This window comes from Mus caroli, unplaced genomic scaffold (genome assembly GCF_978045245.1).
Source record: "Mus caroli unplaced genomic scaffold, Mus_caroli_1 scaffold_5, whole genome shotgun sequence".
Taxonomy (NCBI): Eukaryota; Metazoa; Chordata; class Mammalia; order Rodentia; family Muridae; genus Mus; species Mus caroli.
Window position 1 is genome coordinate 30987878 of NW_028227260.1, and position 25706 is coordinate 31013583.

Genomic DNA, 25706 nt, shown 5'->3' on the forward strand with positions numbered 1-25706 from the left:
AAGATGCTGAAGATCTCCTCACACAGCTTGATGCCTGAATTTTTACTAGATATTCTTGCATGGAGTCAGAAGGGGTTAGGGTCACACATCTATTTGTTCCTCTGTATTTAGTTATCAAGCCCATTCTGCTCATCAGCTGTGTTTCACTGTCAACATAAATGTTTTGGTGTGCATCTGCATGGGGGAACAAAGCATCTTATTAAGGACAGAAATTATTTTTTTCTTAATTGTCCCACCAAGCAGGTTTGTCTTATTTTCCAGCTGAGGCATTCCAGTGGCCTGGTCAAATGGCCAAGACATTATTGACTAGTGAGTTATACAAGTTTATAATTTCCATGTATCACTTAAAGTGGCCTTATACCAATTCTCATTCGGATTTAGGAGTGGCTTTTCAGAACCTACATGTAAGATATTTTTCTTTTTTTTTAATTTTTAATATTTTTATTACATATTTTCCTCAATTACATTTCCAATGCTATCCCAAAAATCCCCCATAGCGCCCCCCCACTTCCTTACTCACCCATTCCCATTCTTTTGGCCCTGGCATTCCCCTATATTGGGGCATATAAAGTTTGCAAGTCCAATGGGCCTCTCTTTCCATTGATGGCCGACTAGGCCATCTTTCGATACATATGCAGCTAGAGACAAGAGCTCCGGGGTTCTGGTTAGTACATCATGTTGTTCCAACAATAGGGTTGCAGATCCCTTTAGCTCCTTGGGTACTTTCTCTAGCTTCTCCATTGGGAGCCCTGTGATACATCCAATAGCTGACTGTGAACATCCACTCCTGTGTTTGCTAGGCCCCGGCATCGTCTCACAAGAGACAGCTATATTTGGGTCCTTTCAGCAAAATCTTGCTAGTGTATGCAATGGTGTCAGCGTTTAGAAGCTGATTATGGGATGGATACCTGGATACGGCAGTCTCTAAATGGTCCATCCTTTCATCACAGCTACAAACTTTGTCTCTGTAACTCCTTCCCCGGGTGTTTTGTTCCCAATTCTAAGAAGGTGCACAGTGTCCACACTTTGGTCTTCATTCTTCTTGAGTTTCATGCGTTTAGCAAATTGTATCTTATATCTTGGGTATCCTAAGTTTTGGTCTAATATCCACTTATCAGTGAATACATATTGTGTGAGTTCTTTTGTGATTGTGTTACTTCACTCAAGATGATGCCCTCCAGGTCCATCCATTTGGCTAGGAATTTCATAAATTCATTCTTTTTAATAGCTGAGTAGTACTCCATTGTGTAAATGTACCATAATTTCTGTATCCATTCCTCTGTTGAGGGACATCTGGGTTCTTTCCAGCATCTGGCTATTATAAATAGGGCTGCTATGAACATAGTGGAGCATGTGTCCTTCTTACCGGTTGGGACATCTTCTGGATATATGCCCAGGAGAGGTATTGCTGGATCCTCCGGTAGTATTATGTCCAATTTTCTGAGGAACCGCCACACTGATTTCCAGAGTGGTTGTACAAGCTTGCAATCCCACCAACAATGGAGGAGTGTTCCTCTTTCTCCACATCCTCACCAGCATCTGCTGTCACCTGAATTTTTGGTCTTAGCCATTCTGACTGGTGTGAGGTGGAATCTCAGGGTTGTTTTGATTTGCATTTCCCTGATGATTAAGGATGTTGAACATTTTTTCAGGTGCTTCTCTGCCATTCAGTATTCCTCAGGTGAGAATTCTTTGTTCAGTTCTGAGCCCCATTTTTTAATGGGGTTATTTGACTTTCTGGAGTCCACCTTCTTGAGTTCTTTATATATATTGGATATTAGTCCCTTATCTGATTTAGGATAGGTGAAGATCCTTTCCCAATCTGTTGCTGGTTTTTTTTGACTTATTGATGGTGTCTTTAGCCTTGCAGAAGCTTTGTAGTTTCATGAGGTCCCACTTGTCAATTCTCGATCTTACAGCACAAGCCATTACTGTTCTATTCAGGAATTTTTCCCCTGTGCCCATATCTTCAAGGCTTTTCCCCACTTTCTCCTCTATAAGTTTCAGTGTCTCTGGTTTTATGTGAAGTTCCTTGATCCACTTAGACTTGACCTTAGTACAAGGAGATAGGAATGGATCGATTCGCATTCTTCTACATGATAACAACCAGTTGTGCCAGCACCATTTGTTGAAAATGCTGTCTTTCTTCCACTGGATGTTTTTAGTTCCCTTGTCGAAGATCAAGTGACCGTAGGTGTGTGGGTTCATTTCTGGGTCTTCAATTCTATTCCATTGGTCTATTTGTCTGTCACTATACCAGTACCATGCAGTTTTTATCACAATTGCTCTGTAGTAGAGCTTTAGGTCCGGCATGGTGATTCCACCAGATGTTCTTTTATCCTTGAGAAGAGTTTTTGCTATCCTAGGTTTTTTGTTATTCCAGATGAATTTGCAGATTGCACTTTCTAATTCGTTGAAGAATTGATTTGGAATTTTGATGGGGATTGCATTGAATCTGTAGATTGTTTTTGGCAAGATAGCCATTTTTACAATGTTGATCCTGCCAATCCATGAGCATGGGAGATCTTTCCATCTTCTGAGATCTTCTATAATTTCTTTCTTCAGAGACTTGAAGTTTTTATTATACAGATCTTTCACTTCCTTAGAGTCACGCCAAGATATTTTATATTATTTGTGACTATTGAGAAGGGTGTTGTTTCCCTAATTTCTTTCTCAGCCTGTTTATTCTTTGTGTAGAGAAAGGCCATTGATTTGTTTGAGTTAATTTTATATCCAGCTACTTCACTGAAGCTGTTTATCAGGTTTAGGAGTTCTCTGGTGGAATTTTTAGGGTCACTTATATATACTATCATATCATCTGCAAAAAGTGATATTTTGACTTTATCTTTTCCAATTTGTATCCCTTTGATCTCCTTTTGTTGTCGAATTGCTCTGGCTAGGACTTCAAGTACAATGTTGAATAGGTATGGAGAAAGTGGACAGCCTTGTCTAGTCCCTGATTTTAGAGGGATTGCTTCAAGCTTCTCACCATTTACTTTGATGTTGGCTACTGGTTTGCTGTAGATTGCTTTTATCATGTTTAGGTATGGGCCTTGAATTCCTGATCTTTCCAAGACTTTTATCATGAATGGGTGTTGGATCTTGTCAAATGCTTTTTCAGCATCTAACGAGATAACCATGTGGTTTTTGTCTTTGAGTTTGTTTATATACTGGATTACGTTGATGGATTTCCATATATTGAACCATCCCTGCATCCCTGGGATGAAACCTACTTGGTCAGGATGGATGATTGTTTTGATGTGTTCTTGGATTCGGTTAGCAAGAACTTTATTGAGGATTTTTGCATCAATATTCATAAGGGATATTGGTCTGAAGTTTTCTATCTTTGTTGGGTCTTTTTGTGGTTTAGGCATCAGAGTAATTGTGGCTTCATAGAATGAGTTGGGTAGAGTACCTTCTGTTTCTATTTTGTGGAATAGTTTGTGAAGAACTCGGATTAGATCTTCTTTGAAGGTCTGATAGAACTCTGCACTAAACCCATCTGGTCCTGGGCTTTTTTTAGTTGGGAGACTATTAATGACTGCTTCTATTTCTTTGGGGGATATAGGGCTGTTTAGATCATTAACCTGATCTTGATTCAACTTTGGTACCTGGTATCTGTCTAGGAACTTCTCCATTTCATCCAGGTTCTCCAGTTTTGTTGAGTATAGCCTTTGGTAGAAGGATCTGATAGTGTTTTGGATGTCTTCAGGATCTGCTGTTATGTCTCCTTTTTCATTTCTGATTTTGTTAATTAGAATGCTTTCCCTGTGCCCTCTAGTGAGTCTGGCTAAGGGTTTATCTATCTTGTTGATTTTCTCAAAGAACCAGCTCCTTGATTGGTTGATTCTTTGAATAGTTTTTCTTGTTTCCACTTGGTTGATTTCGCCCCTGAGTTTGATTATTTCCTGCTGTCTACTCCTCTTGGGTGAATTTGCTTCCTTTTGTTCTAGTGCTTTTAGGTATGTTGTCAAGCTGCTAATGTGTGCTCTCTCTAGTTTCCTTTTGGAGGCACTCAGAGCTATGAGTTTTCCTCTTAGAAATGCTTTCATTGCGTCCCATAAGTTTGGGTATGTTGTGGCTTCATTTTCATTGAACTCTAAAAAGTCCTTAATTTCTTTCTTTATTCCTTCCTTGACCAAGGTATCATTGAGAAGAGTGTTGTTCAGTTTCCACGTGAAGGTTGGCTTTCTATTATTTATTTTGTTATTGAAGATCAGCCTTAGTCCATGGTGATCTGATAGGATGCATGGGACAATTTCAATATTTTTGTATCTGTTGAGGCCTGTTTTGTGACCAATTATGTGGTCAATTTTGGAGAAGGTACCATGAGGTGCTGAGAAGAAGGTATATCCTTTTGTTTTAGGATAGAATGTTCTGTAGATATCTGCCAGATCCATTTGATTCATAATTTCTCTTAGTTTCTCTGTGTCCCTGTTTAGTTTCTGTTTCCATGATCTGTCCATTGGTGAAAGTGGTGTGTTGAAGTCTCCCACTATTATTGTATGAGGTGCAATATGTGCTTTGAGATTTACTAAAGTTTCTTTAATGAATGTGGCTGCCTTTGTATTTGGAGCATAGATATTCAAGATTGATAGTTCCTCTTTTAGGATTTTACCTTTGATGTGTATGAAGTGTCCCTCCCTGTCTTTTTTAATGACTTTGGGTTGGAAGTCAATCTTATCAGATATTAGAATGGCCACTCCAGCTTGTTTCTTCATGCCATTTGCTTGGAAAATTGTTTTCCAGCCTTTCATTCTGAGGTAGTGTCTATCTTTTTCTCTGAGATGAGTTTCCTGTAACCAGCAAAATGTTGGGTCTTGTTTGTGTAGCCAGTTTGTTAGTCTGTGTCTTTTTATCGGGGAGTTGAGTCCATTGATATTAAGAGATATTAAGGAAAAGTAATTGTTGTTTCCTGTTATTTTTGTTGTTAAAGTTGGCATTTTGTTCTTGTGGCTGTCTTCTTTTAGGTTTGTTGAGGGATTACCTTCTTGTTGTTTCTAGGGCGTGGTTCCTGTCCTTGTATTGTTTTTTTTTTTCTGTTATTATCCTTTGAAGGGCTGGATTCGTGGAGAGATAATGTGTGAATTTGGTTTTGTCGTGGAATACTTTGGTTTCTCCATCTATGTTAATTGAGAGTTTGGCTGGGTATAGTAGCCTGGGCTGGAATTTGTGTTCTTTTAGTGTCTGTATAACATCCGTCCAGGATCTTCTGGCTTTCATAGTCTCTGGTGAAAAATCTGGTGTAATTCTGATAGGCTTGCCTTTATATGTTACTTGGCCTTTTTCTCTTACTGCTTTTAGTATTCTATCTTTATTTAGAGCATTTGTTGTTCTGATTATTATGTGTCAGGAGGTATTTCTTTTCTGGTCCAGTCTATTTGGAGTTCTGTAGGCTTCTTGTATGTTCATGGGCATCTCTTTCTTTAGATTTGGGAAGTTTTCTTCTATAATTTTGTTGAAGATGTTTGCTGGTCCTTTGAGTTAAAAATCTTCATTCTCATCCACTCCTATAATCCATAGGTTTGGTCTTCTCATTGTGTCCTGGATTTCTTGGATGTTTTGAGTTAGGATCTTTTTGCATTTTACATTTTCCTTGATTGTTGTGCCGATGTTCTCTATGGAATCTTCTGCACCTGAGATTCTCTTCCATCTCTTGTATTCTGTTGCTGATGCTGGTATCTATGGTTCCAGATTTCTTTCCTAGGGTTTCTATCTCCAGTGTTGCCTCATTTTGGGTTTTCTTTATTGTGTTTACTTCCCTTTTTAGGTCTAGTATGGTTTTGTTCATTTCCATCATCTGTTTGGATGTGTTTTCCTGTTTTTCTGTAAGGACTTCTACCTGTTTGATTATGTTATTCTGTTTTTCTTTAAGGATTTGTAACTCTTTAGCAGTGTTCTCCTGCAATTCTTTAAGGGATTTTTGTGATTCCTCTTTACTCTCTTCTACCTGTTTACCAGTGTTCCTTTGTATTTCTTTAAGTGTGTTATTAAAGTCCTTCTTGAAGTCCTCTACCATCATCAGGAGATATGCTTTCAGATCCGTGTCTAGCTTTTCCGGTGTGTTGGGGTGCCCTGGACTGGGCGAAGTGGGAGTGCTGGGTTCTGATGATGGTGAGTGGTCTTGGTTTCTGTTAGTAAGATTATTACGTTTACCTTTCGCCATCTGGTAATCTCTGGGGTTAGTTGTTGTCATTGTCACTGTGTAAAGACTGGAGCAGAAGCTGTGTTCCACTCACCAGCAGTTTCAAAATCCTGTGGCGGGGGTCGTGGGTAGCTGGCGGTACCCCGGTGCTGGTCCAGCCAGAAGAGGCCTGTGGTCCTACACAGGCCGGTTTTCTGCTTCCCTATCTAATGCAGTCTCTGGTCCCGCACGCAATTGGATTGGAGCAGAAGCTGTGTTCCACTCTCCAGAAGTCTTAAGACTGTGGCGGGTGTTGTGGGTAGCTGGCGAGTGTCAGCCGACCCTGCGCCCTAGCTACCTCGGTGCTTTCCTGACTGGAAGAGGCTTGTGGCACTACATAGGCTGGATTTCTGCCTCCCCAACCAAAGCAGTCTCAGGTCCCGTGTGATTGGACTGGAGCAGAAGCTGTGTTCCACTCACTAGCAGTCTCAAAATCCTGTGGCGGGGGTCGTGGGTAGCTGGCGGGTGTCAGCCGACCCTGCGCTCTAGCTACCCCAGTGCTGATCCGGCCGGATGAGGCCTGTGACCCTACTCAGGCCGGTTTCTGCTTCCCTAACTAATGCAGTCTCAGGTCCCGCGCGCAATTGGATTGGAGCAGAGGCTGTGTTCCACTCACCAGAAGTCTTAAGATCCTGTGGCGTGTGTTGTGGGTAGCTGGCGAGTGTCAGCCGACCCTGTGCCCTAGCTACCCTGGTGCTTTTCTGACCGGAAGAGGCTTGTGGCCCTATGTAGGCCGGATTTCTCCCTCCCCAACCAAAGCAGTCTCAGGTCCCGTGTGATTGGACTGGAGCAGAAGCTGTGTTCCACTCACCAGCAGTCTCAAAATCCTGTGGCGGGGGTCGTGGGTAGCTGGCGGGTGTCAGCCGACCCTGCGCTCTAGATACCCAGGTGCTGATCCGGCCGGATGAGGCCTGTGACCCAAGATATTTTTCAATGTCAGGCTTCAGGAAAATAGAGATTTGCAAGGACCCCAAATAAATCACTTATAATTGGGGTTGTGTGTGGATCTTTAGGATGGTGCCTTTAAACTCTAAAAGATAAGCTACTTCTTATTTTCCCTTCTCTTAGTATAGGAGTTTTAGGAATCACAATCACCTATACAAGAACACATAGAAGGCTTAGAAGGTTTTGTTGGACCTTATAATCTGCCCCTAGACTTACAGAGAGGGGCACAAAGATCCAGATCTGCTTCAGTCACAGGTGCTGCCCATCTGTGAAACCAAGTGGGGCCAACTGGCTCCCTTTGCAGAGATGGAGTAACAGGACAAGCAACAGAGGCAAGCAGCTTTTTCTTGGCTGGAACTGGTGAGTCCATGCAGAGAGAACAGTTGAAGTGGAGCCTAGATTTCCCTGGAGGGGAATGTACCATCCAGATGGCTACAGCTGCTCTTCCACTACTGTTTGCATTCTGTTGTCATGACTAAAGTTGCTGTTAGGGCAATATAAAGGAGGGCGTTGCTAGCAACATTCACACTCTCATTAACTTTAGCAGGATTATTTCTTAAGGGATTAGAGGGGATCAAGTAAAGTCTCTAACCTCTCTTCAGGGCTCTTGAGTACTACAGGACTCCCCCCTCCAAAGTTCCGTAAATTTGCTTATTACAATGTGTTTATTTGCAGCAGACACAAAATTAGTTACTTAGACTGTGAGGGAAACTGCACCCTTACCTATTTCTAGCCCCACAATTTTTATCTTATACAGGATTTGTGACACTGCATCACTGACTGTTTTTTTTTTTTAATTTTTTTTTATTTTTTTTATTACATATTTTCCTCAATTACATTTCCAATACTATCCCAAAAGTCCCCCATAGCGCCCCCCACTTCCCTACCCACCCATTCCCATTCTTTTGGCCCTGGCATTCCCCTATATTGGGGCATATAAAGTTTGCAAGTCCAATGGGCCTCTCTTTCCATTGATGGCCGACTAGGCCATCTTTCGATACATATGCAGCTAGAGACAAGAGCTCCAGGGTTCTGGTTAGTACATCATGTTGTTCCAACAATAGGGTTGCAGATCCCTTTAGCTCCTTGGGTACTTTCTCTAGCTTCTCCATTGGGAGCCCTGTGATACATCCAATAGCTGACTGTGAACATCCACTCCTGTGTTTGCTAGGCCCCGGCATCGTCTCACAAGAGACAGCTATATTTGGGTCCTTTCAGCAAAATCTTGCTAGTGTATGCAATGGTGTCAGCGTTTAGAAGCTGATTATGGGACGGATCCCTGGATACAGCAGTCTCTAAATGGTCCATCCTTTCATCACAGCTACGAACTTTGTCTCTGTAACTCCTTCCCTGGGTGTTTTGTTCCCAATTCTAAGAAGGTGCACAGTGTCCACACTTTGGTCTTCATTCTTCTTGAGTTTCATGCGTTTATCAAATTGTATCTTATATCTTGGGTATCCTAAGTTTTGGGCTAATATCCACTTATCAGTGAATACATATTGTGTGAGTTCTTTTGTGATTGTGTTACTTCACTCAAGATGATGCCCTCCAGGTCCATCCATTTGGCTAGGAATTTCATAAATTCATTCTTTTTAATAGCTGAGTAGTACTCCATTGTGTAAATGTACCATAATTTCTGTATCCATTCCTCTGTTGAGGGACATCTGGGTTCTTTCCAGCTTCTGGCTATTATAAATAGGGCTGCTATGAACATAGTGGAGCATGTGTCCTTCTTACCGGTTGGGACATCTTCTGGATATATGCCCAGGAGAGGTATTGCTGGATCCTCCGGTAGTACTATGTCCAATTTTCTGAGGAACCGCCAGACTGATTTCCAGAGTGGTTGTACAAGCTTGCAATCCCACCAACAATGGAGGAGTGTTCCTCTTTCTCCACATCCTCGCCAGCATCTGCTGTCACCTGAATTTTTGATCTTAGCCATTCTGGCTGGTGTGAGGTGGAATCTCAGGGTTGTTTTGATTTGCATTTCCCTGATGATTAAGGATGTTGAACATTTTTTCAGGTGCTTCTCTGCCATTCGGTATTCCTGAGGTGAGAATTCTTTGTTCAGTTCTGAGCCCCATTTTTTAATGGGGTTATTTGACTTTCTGGAGTCCACCTTCTTGAGTTCTTTATATATATTGGATATTAGTCCCTTATCTGATTTAGGATAGGTGAAGATCCTTTCCCAATCTGTTGGTGGTTTTTTTGTCTTATTGATGGTGTCTTTAGCCTTGCAGAAGCTTTGTAGTTTCATGAGGTCCCACTTGTCAATTCTCGATCTTACAGCACAAGCCATTACTGTTCTATTCAGGAATATTTCCCCTGTGCCCATATCTTCAAGGCTTTTCCCCACTTTCTCCTCTATAAGTTTCAGTGTCTCTGGTTTTATGTAAAGTTCCTTGATCCACTTAGACTTGACCTTAGTACAAGGAGATAGGAATGGATCGATTCGCATTCTTCTACATGTTAACAACCAGTTGTGCCAGCACCATTTGTTGAAAATGCTGTCTTTCTTCCACTGGATGTTTTTAGCTCCCTTGTCGAAGATCAAGTGACCATAGGTGTGTGGGTTCATTTCTGGGTCTTCAATTCTATTCCATTGGTCTATTTGTCTGTCACTATACCAGTACCATGCAGTTTTTATCACAATAGCTCTGTAGTAGAGCTTTAGGTCCGGCATGGTGATTCCACCAGAGGTTCTTTTATCCTTGAGAAGAGTTTTTGCTATCCTAGGTTTTTTGTTATTCCAGATGAATTTGCAGATTGCACTTTCTAATTCGTTGAAGAATTGATTTGGAATTTTGATGGGGATTGCATTGAATCTGTAGATTGCTTTTGGCAAGATAGCCATTTTTACAATGTTGATCCTGCCAATCCATGAGCATGGGAGATCTTTCCATCTTCTGAGATCTTCTATAATTTCTTTCTTCAGAGACTTGAAGTTTTTATTATACAGATCTTTCACTTCCTTAGTTAGAGTCACGCCAAGATATTTTATATTATTTGTGACTATTGAGAAGGGTGTTGTTTCCCTAATTTCTTTCTCAGCCTGTTTATTCTTTGTGTAGAGAAAGGCCATTGATTTGTTTGAGTTAATTTTATATCCAGCTACTTCACCGAAGCTGTTTATCAGGCTTAGGAGTTCTCTGGTGGAATTTTTAGGGTCACTTATATATACTATCATATCATCTGCAAAAAGTGATATTTTGACTTCATCTTTTCCAATTTGTATCCCTTTGATCTCCTTTTGTTGTCGAATTGCTCTGGCTAGGACTTCAAGTACAATGTTGAATAGGTATGGAGAAAGTGGACAGCCTTGTCTAGTCCCTGATTTTAGCGGGATTGCTTCAAGCTTCTCACCATTTACTTTGATGTTGGCTACTGGTTTGCTGTAGATTGCTTTTATCATGTTTAGGTATGGGCCTTGAATTCCTGATCTTTCCAAGACTTTTATCATGAATGGGTGTTGGATCTTGTCAAATGCTTTTTCCGCATCTAACGAGATGACCATGTGGTTTTTGTCTTTGAGTTTGTTTATATACTGGATTACGTTGATGGATTTCCATATATTGAACCATCCCTGCATCCCTGGGATGAAACCTACTTGGTCAGGATGGATGATTGTTTTGATGTGTTCTTGGATTCGGTTAGCAAGAACTTTATTGAGGATTTTTGCATCAATATTCATAAGGGATATTGGTCTGAAGTTTTCTATCTTTGTTGGGTCTTTTTGTGGTTTAGGTATCAGAGTAATTGTGGCTTCATAGAATGAGTTGGGTAGAGTACCTTCTGTTTCTATTTTGTGGAATAGTTTGTGAAGAACTGGGATTAGATCTTCTTTGAAGGTCTGATAGAACTCTGCACTAAACCCATCTGGTCCTGGGCTTTTTTTAGTTGGGAGACTATTAATGACTGCTTCTATTTCTTTGGGGGATATAGGGCTGTTTAGATCATTAACCTGATCTTGATTCAGCTTTGGTACCTGGTATCTGTCTAGGAACTTCTCCATTTCATCCAGGTTCTCCAGTTTTGTTGAGTATAGCCTTTGGTAGAAGGATCTGATGGTGTTTTGGATGTCTTCAGGATCTGTTGTTATGTCTCCTTTTTCATTTCTGATTTTGTTAATTAGGATGCTTTCCCTGTGCCCTCTAGTGAGTCTGGCTAAGTGTTTATCTATCTTGTTGATTTTCTCAAAGAACCAGCTCCTTGATTGGTTGATTCTTTGAATAGTTTTTCTTGTTTCCACTTGGTTGATTTCACCCCTGAGTTTGATTATTTCCTGCCTTCTACTCCTCTTGGGTTAATTTGCTTCCTTTTGTTCTAGTGCTTTTAGGTGTGTTGTCAAGCTGCTAATGTGTGCTCTCTCTAGTTTCCTTTTGGAGGCACTCAGAGCTATGAGTTTTCCTCTTAGAAATGCTTTCATTGCGTCCCATAAGTTTGGGTATGTTGTGGCTTCATTTTCATTGAACTCTAAAAAGTCCTTAATTTCTTTCTTTATTCCTTCCTTGACCAAGGTATCATTGAGAAGAGTGTTGTTCAGTTTCCACGTGAAGGTTGGCTTTCTATTATTTATGTTGTTATTGAAGATCAGCCTTAGTCCATGGTGATCTGATAGGATGCATGGGACAATTTCAATATTTTTGTATCTGTTGAGGCCTGCTTTGTGACCAATTATGTGGTCAATTTTGGAGAAGGTACCATGAGGTGCTGAGAAGAAGGTATATCCTTTTGTTTTAGGATAGAATGTTCTGTAGATATCTGCCAGATCCATTTGATTCATAATTTCTCTTAGTTTCACTGTGTCCCTGTTTAGTTTCTGTTTCCATGATCTGTCCATTGGTGAAAGTGGTGTGTTGAAGTCTCCCACTATTATTGTATGAGGTGCAATGTGTGCTTTGAGCTTTACTAAAGTTTCTTTAATGAATGTGGCTGCCTTTGTATTTGGAGCATAGATATTCAGGATTGATAGTTCCTCTTGGAGGATTTTACCTTTGATGAGTATGAAGTGTCCCTCCCTGTCTTTTTTAATGACTTTGGGTTGGAAGTCAATCTTATCAGATATTAGAATGGCTACTCCAGCTTGTTTCTTCATGCCATTTGCTTGGAAAATTGTTTTCCAGCCTTTCATTCTGAGGTAGTGTCTATCCTTTTCTCTGAGATGAGTTTCCTGTAAGCAGCAAAATGTTGGGTCTTGTTTGTGTAGCCAGTTTGTTAGTCTATGTCTTTTTATCGGGGAGTTGAGTCCATTGATATTAAGAGATATTAAGGAAAAGTAATTGTTGTTTCCTGTTATTTTTGTTGTTAAAGTTGGCATTTTGTTCTTGTGGCTGTCTTCTTTTAGGTTTGTTGAGGGATTACCTTCTTGTTGTTTCTAGGGCGTGGTTCCTGTCCTTGTATTGTTTTTTTTTCTGTTATTATCCTTTGAAGGGCTGGATTCGTGGAGAGATAATGTGTGAATTTGGTTTTGTCGTGGAATACTTTGGTTTCTCCATCTATGTTAATTGAGAGTTTGGCTGGGTATAGTAGCCTGGGCTGGAATTTGTGTTCTTTTAGTGTCTGTATAACATCCGTCCAGGATCTTCTGGCTTTCATAGTCTCTGGTGAAAAATCTGGTGTAATTCTGATAGGCTTGCCTTTATATGTTACTTGGCCTTTTTCTCTTACTGCTTTTAGTATTCTATCTTTATTTAGAGCATTTGTTGTTCTGATTATTATGTGTCGGGAGGTATTTCTTTTCTGGTCCAGTCTATTTGGAGTTCTGTAGGCTTCTTGTATGTTCATGGGCATCTCTTTCTTTAGATTTGGGAAGTTTTCTTCTATAATTTTGTTGAAGATGTTTGCTGGTCCTTTGAGTTGAAAATCTTCATTCTCATCCACTCCTATTATCCGTAGGTTTGGTCTTCTCATTGCGTCCTGTATTTCTTGGATGTTTTGAGTTAGGATCTTTTTGCATTTTACATTTTCCTTGATTGTTGTGCCGATGTTCTCTATGGAATCTTCTGCACCTGAGATTCTCTCTTCCATCTCTTGTATTCTGTTGCTGATGCTCGTATCTATGGTTCCAGATTTCTTTCCTGTGGTTTCTATCTCCAGTGTTGCCTCATTTTGGGTTTTCTTTATTGTGTCTACTTCCCTTTTTAGGTCTAGTATGGTTTTGTTCATTTCCATCATCTGTTTGGATGTGTTTTCCTGTTTTTCTGTAAGGACTTCTACCTGTTTGATTATGTTATCCTGTTTTTCTTTAAGGATTTGTAACTCTTTAGCAGTGTTCTCCTGCAATTCTTTAAGGGATTTTTGTGCTTTCTCTTTATTGTCTTCTGCCTGTTTAGCAGTGTTCTTCTGCATTTCTTTAAGTGTGTTATTAAAGTCCTTCTTGAAGTTCTCTATCATCATAAGGAGATATGCTTTTAAATCCGTGTCTAGCTTTTCCGGTGTGTTGGGGTGCCCTGGACTGGGCGAAGTGGGGGTGCTGGGTTCTGATGATGGTGAGTGGTCTTGGTTTCTGTTAGTAAGATTATTACGTTTACCTTTCGCCATCTGGTAATCTCTGGGGTTAGTTGTTATCGTTGTCACTGTTTAAAGATTGGAGCAGAAGCTGTGTTCCACTCACCAGCAGTCTCTAAATCCTGCGGCGGGGGTCGTGGGTAGCTGACGGTACCCCAGTGCTGGTCCAGCCGGAAGAGGCCTGTGGTCCTACACAGGCCGTTTTTCTGCTTCCCTAACTAATGCAGTCTCTGGTCCCGCGTGCAATTGGATTGGAGCAGAAGCTGTGTTCCACTCTCCAGAAGTCTTAAGATCCTGTGGCGGGTGTTGTGGGTAGCTGGTGAGTGTCAGCCGACCCTGCGCCCCAGCTGCCCCGGTGCTTTTCTGACCCGAAGAGGGTTGTGGCCCTATGTAGGCCGGATTTCTCTCTCCCCAACCAGAGCAGTCTCAGGTCCCGCGTGATTGGACTGGAACAGAAGCTGTGTTCCACTCACCAGCAGTCCCAAAATCCTGCGGCGGGGGTCGTGGGTAGCTGGCGGGTGTCAGGCAACCCTGCGCTCCCGCTACCCCGGTGCTGATCTGGCCGGATGAGGCCTGTGGCCCTACTCAGGCCGGTTTCTGCTTCCCTAACTAATGCAGTCTCAGGTCCCACGCAATTGGATTGGAGCAGAAGCTGTGTTCCACTCACCAGCAGTCCCAAAATCCTGCGGCGGGGGTCGTGGGTAGCTGGCGGGTGTCAGGCAACCCTGTGCTCCCGCTACCCCGGCGCTGATCAGGCCGGATGTGGCCTGTGGCCCTACTCAGGCCGGTTTCTGCTTCCCTAACTAATGCAGTCTCAGGTCCCGCGCAATTACTGACTGTTTTTTTTTATTAACATTTTTTGAACATCTTTACTGGATTTCGTCTCTAACTGATCTGTAGAACTGTGTGCATAACTTCTCTAACTGGCTAGTAGATCTATGCTAAAGTGTCAAAGATTAAAGAAAAAAATCTAAGTCTCCTTTGGAACTGAAATGTTATACAAACATTTGGTAGCACATTTGAATGTACCATAGTATCCTCTAATAGTTTCTAAGGTCATAATTATAGCTAGTAAAATGGCCCATGGAACCGTCACACTCATGGAAACCAAATCCCTTAGCACCCTCTTGGGATGCTCTACAGATTACAACCCTTCCCAAAGATCATTTTCTGAATGATAGTGAAGTTAATTGACTACCCAGATCATTGCACCCATTTTTCAATGGGTGTAGCAGAGAGAGCTGAGCTCCAGAGGTGTCAGAATACCAGTGTGAAACTGAAAGACCCACAACGTGAGGACTCCCCCACGTTCTGACTCAGGGGAGGTGACACCCCAGATCACTCACAAGAAACGGTCTTGCTGCAATCTGCAAGAGGATTTTTATTCAAGAGCGCTCTCGGGCCATACACCACGCAGGGGTAGAGGACCGTGGTGCCCCGAGTAGCTGGGTGAGGGGGTATTTAAAGGAAAAAAACCCACAACTCAAGGAAGTGGGGAGGGCATTGTTGGAAAATACCAAAGATACCAGTTAAGAGAACCAAGGAAGTGCAAAGTCACAAGAGTCACAAGGAATACCTGGTAATTGTGCAGGTTATCTCTCAAAACAGTTTTTTTTAAATTAGGTATTTTCCTCAATTACATTTCCAAAGCTATCCAAAAAGTCCCCAATACACTCCCCCCCAGTCCCCCACCCACCCACCCCCACCCCTTGGCCCTGGCATTCCTCTGTACTGGGGCATATAAAGTTGGCAAGTCCAATGGGCCTCTCTTTCCAGTGATGGCCGACTAGGCCATCTTTTGATACAAATGCAGCTAGAGTCAAGAGCTCTGGGGTACTGGTTAGTTCATAATAATGATCCACCTATGGGGTTGCAGTTCCCTTTAGCTCCTTGGGTACTTTCTCTAGCTCCTCCATTGGGGGCCCTGTGATCCATCCAATAGCTGACTGTGAGCATCCACTTCTGTGTTTGCTAGGCCCTGGCATTGTCTCACAAGAGACAGCTATATCTGGGTCCTTTCAGTAAAATCTTGCTAGTGTATGCAATGGTGTCAGTGTTAGCACATTTGCATAGCAGTTTCCGGCAATGGTCAGGGTGACTTTCTTTTTTTTTTTTCTTTTCTTTTTAAATTTAATTTTATTTGTAATTCATGTTTTACACTCAATATTCCATTCCCTGCTCCTCCCAATCCACCCTTCAACTGCTCCACATCCAACACCTCCTCCTCACCCACCCCATCTCCATGTGGATGCTCCCACCCCCACCCCACCTGGCCTCTAAACTCCTTGGTGCCCCCAGTCTCTTTAGGGTGAGATGCATCATCTCTGAATGAACACAGACCTGGAAGTCCTCTGCTGTATGTGTGTTGGGGGCCTCATATCAGCTGGTGTATGTTATCTGTTTGGTGGTCCAGTGTTTTACAGATCTAGGGGTCCAGATTAATTGAGACTGCTGATCCTCCTACAGGATCACCCTTCTCCTCAGCTTCTTTCAGCCTTCTCTAATTCAACAGCAGGGGTAAGCAGCTTCTGTCCATTGGTTGGGTGCAAATATCTGCATCTTACTCTTTCAGCTGCTTGGGTCTTTCGGAGGGCAGACATGATAGATCCCTTTTTGTGAGCATTCCATAGCCTCAGTAATAGTGTCAGGCCTTGGACCTCCCCTTGAGCTGGATCCCACTTTGGGCCTGTCACTGGACCTTCTTTTCCTCAGGTTCCTCTCCATTTCCATCCCTGTAATTCTTTCAGACAGGAACAATTATGGGACAGAGGTATGACTGTGGAATGGCAACCCCATCCCTCACTTGATGCCCTGTCTTCCTACTGGAGGTGGGCTCTGTGAGTTCCCAATCCCTACTGTTGGGCACCTCATCAAAGGTCCCTCCCTTTGAGTCCTGGGAGTCTCTCATCTCCCAAGTCTCTGGTGCATTCTGGGAGGTTACCCCAATCTCCTATTTCCTGAAGCCTGTTTCCATTCTTTCTGCTGGCCCTCAGGGTGTCTGTCCTTTTCCCTTACCCAATATCAGATCACGTTCCCCTCTACCTCCCTACTGCCCAGCCACCTTGTTCACATTCCCTCCCAAGTCCCTCCCTACATCTCTGCCCACTTGTGATTGCTTTCTTCTCTCTCCCAAGTGGGACAGAGGCATCCTCCCTTGGGCACTTCAGCTTGTTGAGCCTTTTGAATTCTGTGGACTGTATCTTGCATATTCTGTATGGGGTCTTTCTTCCTTTCTTTCTTTCTTTCTTTCTTTCTTTCTTTCTTTCTTTCTTTCTTTCTTTCTTTCTCTCTCTCTCTCTCTCTCTCTCTCTCTCTCTCTCTCTCTTTCTTTCTTTCTTTCTTTCTTTCATCTTTTTGGTTAATATCCAATTATCAGTGACTGCATACCATGCATGTCCTTTTGGGTCTGAGTTACCCCACACAGGGTGAAGTTTTCTAGTTCCATTCATTTGCCTGCAAAAGTCAGGATGTCCTCTTAATAGCTGAGTAGTATTCCATTGTGTAAATGAACCACACAACTGAGAAATCTTGAATGGCTGAGAAACACCTAAAGAAATGTTCAAAGTCCTTAGCAATCAAAGAAATGCAAATCAAAACGACCCTGAGATTCCATTTCACACCAGTCAGAATGACTAAGATCAAAATCACAGGTGAGAGCAGATGCTGGCGAGGATGTGGAGAAACACTCCTCCATTGCTGGTGGGATTGCAAACTGGTACAACCACTCTGGAAATTAATCTGGAGTTTACTCAGAAAACTGGAAATAGATTTACCTGAAGACTCAGCTGTACCACTCTTGGGAATATAAACCAGAAGATGCCCCACCATGCCATAGGGGCACGTGTTCTACTATGTTCATAGAGGCCTTATTTGTGATAGCCAGAAGCTGGAAACAACCCAGATGTCCCACAATAGAAGAATGGATAAAGAAAATGTGGTTCCTTTACACAAAGCAAATTTTATTTTCAGTGCATGATTCCTACTTAAGCCAGTCCCTAACTCCTGACAGATGATTGCACTTTTGACAGGGGTGCCTCCTATTGTTGATTATTATGTTTACATTCTTGATTAATTTCACCTTTCAACAGATAGCCTGGCTTCATTTCTCTCACCTTTATACTGCTATGTAATTTTTTTAAAGCCAGTTTAGTTAATGCAGGTAACCACAGAAAGGGACTCACCTTTTCTTTCTTTCTTTTTTTGTTTGTTTGTTTGTTTTTATTTAATTTTTTAATTTATTACTTTTGGGACTCAGCTTTTCTAAGATGCTAACTTGGATAAATGGTCAGGGGAGAAAAAGAGCTGGGAGATTATGCAAACCAATTTAGCTTTCTTTTATGGAAAATGTTTTTTTCTTTTTTTAATATTTTTTATTACGTATTTTCCTCAATTACATTTCCAATGCTACCCCAGAAGTCCCCTATACCCTCCTCGCCACTACCCTACCCACCCATTCCCACTTTTTGGCCCTGGCATTCCCCTGTACTGGGGCATATAAAGTTTGCATATCCAAAGGGCCTCTCATTCCAGTGATGGCTGACTAGGCCATCTTCTGATACATATGCAGCTAGAGACACAAGCTCCAGTGGGTACTGGTTAGTTCATAATGTTGTTGCACCTACAGGATTGCAGATCTCTTTAGCTCCTTGGATACTTTCTCTAGCTTCTCCATTGGGGGTCCTGTGAACCATCCAATAGCTGACTGTGAGCATCCACTTCTGTGTTTGTTAGGCCCCGGCATAGTCTCACAAGAGACAGCTTGTATGCAATGGTGTCAGCGTTTGGAAGCTGATTATGGGATGGATCCCCAGATATGGCAGTCTCTAGATGGTCCATCCTTTCGTCACAGCTCCAAAATTTGTCTCTGTAACTCCTTCCATGGGTGTTTCATTCCCAATTCTAAGAAAGGGCAAAGTGTCCACACTTTGGTCTTCGTTCTTCTTGACTTTCATGTGTTTAGCAAATTGTATCTTATATCTTGGGTATCCTAAGTTTCTGGGCTAATATCCACTTATCAGTGAGTACATATTGTGTGAGTTCCTTTGTGATTGGGTTACCTCACTCAGGATGATGCCCTCCAGGTCCACCCATTTGCCTAGGAATTTCATAAATTCATTCTTTTTAAGAGCTGATTAGTACTCCATTGTGTAAATGTACCCCATTTTTTGTATCCATTCCTCTGTTGAGGGGCATCTGGGTTCTTTCCAGCTTCTGGCTATTATAAATAAGGCTGCTATGAACATAGTGGAGCATGTGTCCTTCTTACCAGTTGGAACATCTTCTGGATATATGCCCAGAAGAGGTATTGCAGGATCCTCCAGTAGTACTATGTCCAATTTTCTGAGAAACCACCAGACTGATTTCCAGAGTGGTTGTACAAGCTTGCAATCCCATCCAACAATGGAGGAGTGTTCCTCTTTCTCCACATCCTCGCCAGCATCTGCTGTCACCTGAATTTTTGATCTTAGCCATTCTGACTGGTGTGAGATGGAATCTCAGGGTTGTTTTGATTTGCATTTCTCTGATGATTAAGGATGCTGAACACATTTTCAGGTGCTTCTCAGCCATTCAGTATTCCTCAGGTGAGAATTCTTTGTTTAGCTCTGAGTCCCATTTTTTAATGGGGTTATTTGATTTTCTGGAGTCCACCTTCTTGAGTTCTTTATATTTATTGGATATTAGTCCCCTATCTGATTTAGGATAGGTAAAGATCCTTTCCCAATCTGTTGGTGGCTTTTTTGTCTTATTGATGGTGTCTTTTGCCTTGCAGAAGTTTTGCAGTTTCATGAGGTCCCATTTGTCAATTCTCCATTTACAGCACAAGCCATTGCTGTTCTATTCAGGAATTTTTCCCCTGTGCCCATATCTTCGAGGCTTTTCCCCACTTTCTCCTCTATAAGTTTCAGTGTCTCTGGTTTTATGTGGAGTTCCTTGATCCACTTAGATTTGACCTTAGTACAAGGAGATAGGAATGGATTGATTCACATTCTTCTACATGATAACCACCAGTTGTGCCAGCACCATTTGTTGAAAATGCTGTCTTTCTTCCACTGGATGGTTCAGGGTGACTTTCTTTGAATGAACACTTTTTGAACCCAGGAAGCGGGTGGGTGGAGGAATGTCGCTATCTGTTTTATGATTAGCATACCTTGGAGCATTAAGTCATAGAGGTCACATTCTCAAGCCTGGGCCTAAAGGCTTAGAATTTTGTTTTTACATTATACTTTCAAAACAATGAGCCAAAATAAAGAGAATGGTCCAGGTTTTAATTGCTTACTTACTGCAATGAGCAAATCACTAATGTGAAGAAAGTTTTGGCTCCTCTGTGTTTTTTTTTTTTCCCACAGAACAGCACCAGTTGAGGGTTGGATGGATGAACCAATGAACGAAGACATGCAGTTTGTTTCACTGATGCCACAAGAAATCATCAGAACAGAATGCTGGAGTACAAAGGTGAGTGCTAACTTAGAAATGTGAAAAAAAACCAAACAAACAAGAAACAAAAACAAAAAACCAAAAAAACCAAAACCAAACCAAAACAAAACAAAACGAAACAAAACAAAACAAAACATGTTCCTTTTCAATCTCTCACAAAAGGTTTCACCAAAGGTCCTTGACAACATTAAAAAAAAAAAAAAAAGCAGCTGCCAAATATACCTGAGAGAGAGGTTACTAAATCCAGGCAAGGAGGCTGCAGAGGCAGCTATGTGGGAGAGCATAGTGGGTCAGGTCTTTGGCTGGCTGACAGCAACTCCTTTCTGGAAGGACAATGCACCAGTTGTACAAGGCTGCTGCATGAGGGACCTTTTTTCCCATGAGGTCTACTAAGTAAAAACCGTTTCTAACAATCTATACTAAAGGAAGAAAAACCAAGTTTTGAACCAGGAATCACACCCACACCCACACTCTACTTTGTCTTTCTTCTGTCTCTCTCTGTCTCTATCTCTGTCTCTCTCTCTATCTCTCTCTTTCTCCTTCTCTTCCTTTTCTGTTCTCTTTCTTTTTCTTTTCTTTTTAATTTATTGCAAATACTTCCCCTGTTTCTTTAGGTTAGCATACAAACGGAAGTGTTTCATTTTGATGTACACAAATGCCTGTATTTGGTCTTATTCCTCTTTCCTCCTCCTGCCCTGCTCTACTCTCCCGTCCTTACTTCTTGCTGGTTCCCTTCCTTCCTCTAAGTACCCCCTTCAAATTAACGTATAATGTATATTACATTAGTCTCTCTTTTTCCCATCCCCTTCCATTTATGGCAACTTCCTTTACATTCATAGCTTTCTTTAACCTTCATAGTATTTCCACCCATGTGCATAGATATAATATATAAATCAAGGTCTGGCATATGAGAGAAAACGTTTGCTTTTCTAAACTAATAAAGTATGATATATTTTGGTGAAGTCTTTTTGAGCTGGAGTCCCATATATTCTTGACTTTCCTTAAGCCTGCTATGTAATCAAAAATGACTTTAAACTTTGGCTCTTTTGACTTGTTTCTTGAGTTCTGGGATTATAAATTTACATCCCCAACCAGCTTGAAGATCCAGTTCAGGGCTTTGTACTGGCTAGGGAAATACTCCAGCCACTACACAACATCACCAGTACCTTGAAAATTTTGTTTTTATTATTATTTTACAGATTTCTCTAAGATGTACCATGGGCTTAATTTTTTGAGAATCAGCTTCAGATTTATACTATTACATTCCAGTTAGGTCTAGAAATATCACGTACTCTCTTTTCATTAGAATATATTGGTTGTACAAAATAATGACTTATATAATTGAATAATGAAATATTATCTTACATGGGTCCATATGATTCTATTTGTGTAATACTATTACATGTTATAATACCTATTATATATTACAAACAAATGATATATTATTATATATATTACTTTACGTACTTTTATGTCTTTTAATAAAGATATATCAAGAACACTCCAGAGCAGGCCTCATGACAAGGAGTAATTTCTATTTTGACCAATACCAAACAGATTCTGGTTTTTATGTACTTTTCATTTTGGTATTTTAGTATTATTGTTTTATTTTTGTGTGTGTGTTGATGTTGTATTTTCTTCTGATAATTACATTTTTATTAGAAATTTTTTAGTTTACATTTCAAATGTTATCCCAGTTCCTGGTTTTCCTTCTGAAAACCCAATATCCCCTTCCCTTTCCCCCTCCTCACCAACCCACCCATTCCAGATTCCTGGCCTTGGCATTCCCTAAACTAGGGCATCGAGCTTTCACAGGACCAAGGGCCTCTTCTCCCATTGATGTCCAACAGGGCCATCCTCTGCTACATATACAGCTGGAGCCATGTGTCTAACCATGTGTGCTCTTTGGTTGGTGGTTTAGTCTCTGGGAGCTCTGGGGGTACTGGTTGATTCATATGGGGCTGCAAACTCCATTCATCCCCTTGGGTCCTATCTCTAATTCCTCCATTGGGGACCCTGTGCTCAATCCAATGATTGGCCAAGAGCATGCACCTCTATATTTGTCAGGCACTTGAAGAGCCTCTCAATATACAGCTATATCAGGCTCCTGTCAGCAAGCACTTCTTCTTTTTTTTTTTTTTTTTTTTCTTTACATCCTGGACTTTCTTTTTTTTTTAAATTTTTAATATTTTTTATTACGTATTTTCCTCAATTACATTTCCAATGCTATCCCAAAAGTCCCCCGTACCCCCCCCCCCCGCTTCCCTACCCACCCATTCCCATTCTTTTGGCCCTGGCATTCCCCTGTATTGGGGCATATAAAGTTTGCAAGTCCAATGGGCCTCTCTTTCCAGTGATGACCTATTAGGCCATCTTTCGATACATATGCAGCTAGAGACAAGAGCTCCGGGGTACTGGTTAGTTCATCATGTTGTTCCCCCTATAGGGTTGCAGATCCCTTTAACTCCTTGGGTACTTTCTCTAGCTTCTTCATTGGGAGCCCTGTGATCCATCCAATAGCTGACTGTGAGCATCCACTTCTGTGTTTCCTAGGCCCCGGCATAGTCTCATAAGAGACAGCTATATCTGGGTCCTTTCAGCAAAATCTTGCTAGTGTATGCAATGGTGTCAGCGTTTGGAAGCTGATTATGGGATGGATCCCTGGATATGGCAGTCTCTAGATGGTCCATCCTTTCATCACAGCTCCAAACTTTGTCTCTGTAACTCCTTCCATGGGTGTTTTGTTCCCAATTCTAAGAAGGGGCACAATGTCCACACTTTGGTCTTCATTCTTCTTGAGTTTCATGCGTTTAGCAAATTGTATCTTATATCTTGGGTATCCTAAGTTTTGGGCTAATATCCACTTATCAGTGAATATATATTGTGTGAGTTCCTTTGTGATTGTGTTACCTCACTCAAGATGATGCCCTCCAGGTTCATCCATTTGGCTAGGAATTTCATAAATTCATTCTTTTTAATAGCTGAGTAGTACTCCATTGTGTAAAAGTACCATATTTTCTGTATCCATTCCTCTGTTGAGGGGCATCTGGGTTCTTTCCAGCTTCTGGCTATTATAAATAAGGCTGCTATGAACATAGTGGAGCATGTGTCCTTCTTACCGGTTGGGACATCTTCTGGATATATGCCCAGGAGAGGTATTGCGGGATCCTCCAGTAGTACTATGTCCAATTTTCTGAGGAACCGCCAGACTGATTTCCAGAGTGGTTGTACAAGCTTGCAATCCCATCCAACAATGGAGGAGTGTTCCTCTTTCTTCACATCCTTGCCAGCATCTGCTGTCACCTGAATTTTTGATCTTAGCCATTCTGACTGGTGTGAGATGGAATCTCAGGGTTGTTTTGATTTGCATTTCCCCGATGATTAAGGATGTTGAACATTTTTTCAGGTGCTTCTCTGCCATTCGGTATTCCTCAGGTAAGAATTCTTTGTTCAGTTCTGAGCCCCATTTTTTAATGGGGTTATTTGATTTTCTGGGGTCCACCTTCTTGAGTTCTTTATATATATTGGATATTAGTCCCTTATCTGACTTAGGATAGGTAAAGATTCTTTCCCACTCTGTTGGTGGTTTTTTTGTCTTATTGATGGTGTCTTTTGCCTCAGCAAGCACTTCTTGGCATCTGCAATAGTGTCTGGGTTTGGTGTCTGGATATACGGTGGATCTCCACGTGGGGAAGTCTCTGGATGGCCTCTGATCCACACTTAGTCTCTGTATCTCCTCCCATGGGTATTTTGTTCCACCTCCTAAGAAGGACCTAAGTATCCACACTTTGGTCTTTATTCTTCTTGAGCTTCATATGGTCTGTTAATTGTATCTTGGGTATTCTGAGCTTCTGGGCTAATATCCACTTATCATTGAGTACATACCATGTGTGTTCTTTTGTGATTGGGTTACCTCACTCAGAATGATATTTTCTAGTTCCATCCATTTGCCTAAGAATTTCATGAATTTATTGTTTTTAATAGCTGAATAGTATTCCATTGTGTAAATGTACCACATTTTCTGTATCCATTCCTCTGTTGAGGGACAAGAACTTCAAATCTCTGAAGAAAGAAATCGAAGAAGATCTCAGAGGATGGAAAAATCTCACATGCTCATGAGTTGGGAGGATTAATATAGTAAAAATGACCATCTTGCTAAAAGCAGTCTACAGATTCAATCCAATCTCCATCAAAATTCCAACTCAATTCTTCATAGAGTTAGAAAGAGCAATTTGTAAATTCATCCGGAATAACAAAAAACCCATGATAGTGAAAACTATTATCAACAATAAAAGAACTTCACCTTCCCTGACCTCAAGCTGTACTACAGAGCAATCATGACAAAAACTGCATGGTACTGGTACAGTGACAGGAGGTTGATCAGTAGAATAGAATTGAAGATCCAGAAATGAACTCACACACCTATGGTCACTTGATCTTTGACAAAGGGGCTAAAACTATCCAGTGGGAAAAAGACAGCATTTTCATCCAATTGTCTGGTTCAACTGGTGGTTAGCATGTAGAAGAATGCAAATTGATCCATTCTTATCTCCTTGTTCAAAGCTCAAGTCCAAGTGGATCAAGGACCTCCACATAAAACCAGATACATTGAATCTAATGGAAGAGAAAGTGGGGAAGAGCCACGTGAACACGGGCACAGGGGTAAATTTTCTGAACAGAACACTAATAGCTTATGCTCTAAGATCAAGAATTGACAAATGGGACTTCATACAATTGCAAAGCATCTGTAAGGCAAAGGACACTGTCACTAGGACAAAATGTCAAACAACAGATTGGGGAAAGATCTTTACCAATCCTAAATCCTATAGGGGGCTACTATCCAATATATACAAAGAACTCAAGAAGTTAGACTCCAGAGAACCAACATACAGAAGTGGATGTTCATAGCCATCCATTGGACCGAGCACAAGGTCCCCAATGGAGGAGCTAGAGAAAGTACCCAAGGAGGTGAAGGTGTCTGAAGCCCCAAAGGAGGAACATCAATATGAACTAACCAGTACCCCCAGAGCTTCTTGGAATTAAACCACCAATCAAAGAAAACACGTGGTGGAACATGTGGCTATAGCTATATATGTAGCTGAGAATGGCCTAGTTGGTCATCAATGGGAGGAGAGGCACTATATCCTGTGAAGGTTCTATGCCCCAGTACAGGGGAAGGCCAGGACTGGGAAAGGGAGTCGGTCGGTTGGGGAGCAGGGTAAGGGCAGAGGTGATAGGGGATTTTTGGAGGGGAAACTAGGAAGGAGGATAACATTTGAAATGCAAATAAAGAAAATATCTAATATAAAAAGCTAATCTAAACTGACCTTAGGGAAAAAAGTAAATAAATGCAGGATTATAAAAAAGAAAAAACAAACAAACAGAAAAACAAGAAAAAACCAAAAACAAACAGAGAACCAAATAACCCTGTTAAAAATGGGTTACAGAGCCAAACAGAGAATTCTCAACTGAGGAATCTCAAATGGCTGAGAAACACTTAAAGAGATGCTCAACATCCTTAATCATCAGGGAAATGCAAATTAAAACAATCCTTTTTTTTTTTTAATATTTTTATTACATATTTTCCTCAATTACATTTCCAATACTATCCCAAAAGTCCCCCATAGCGCCCCCC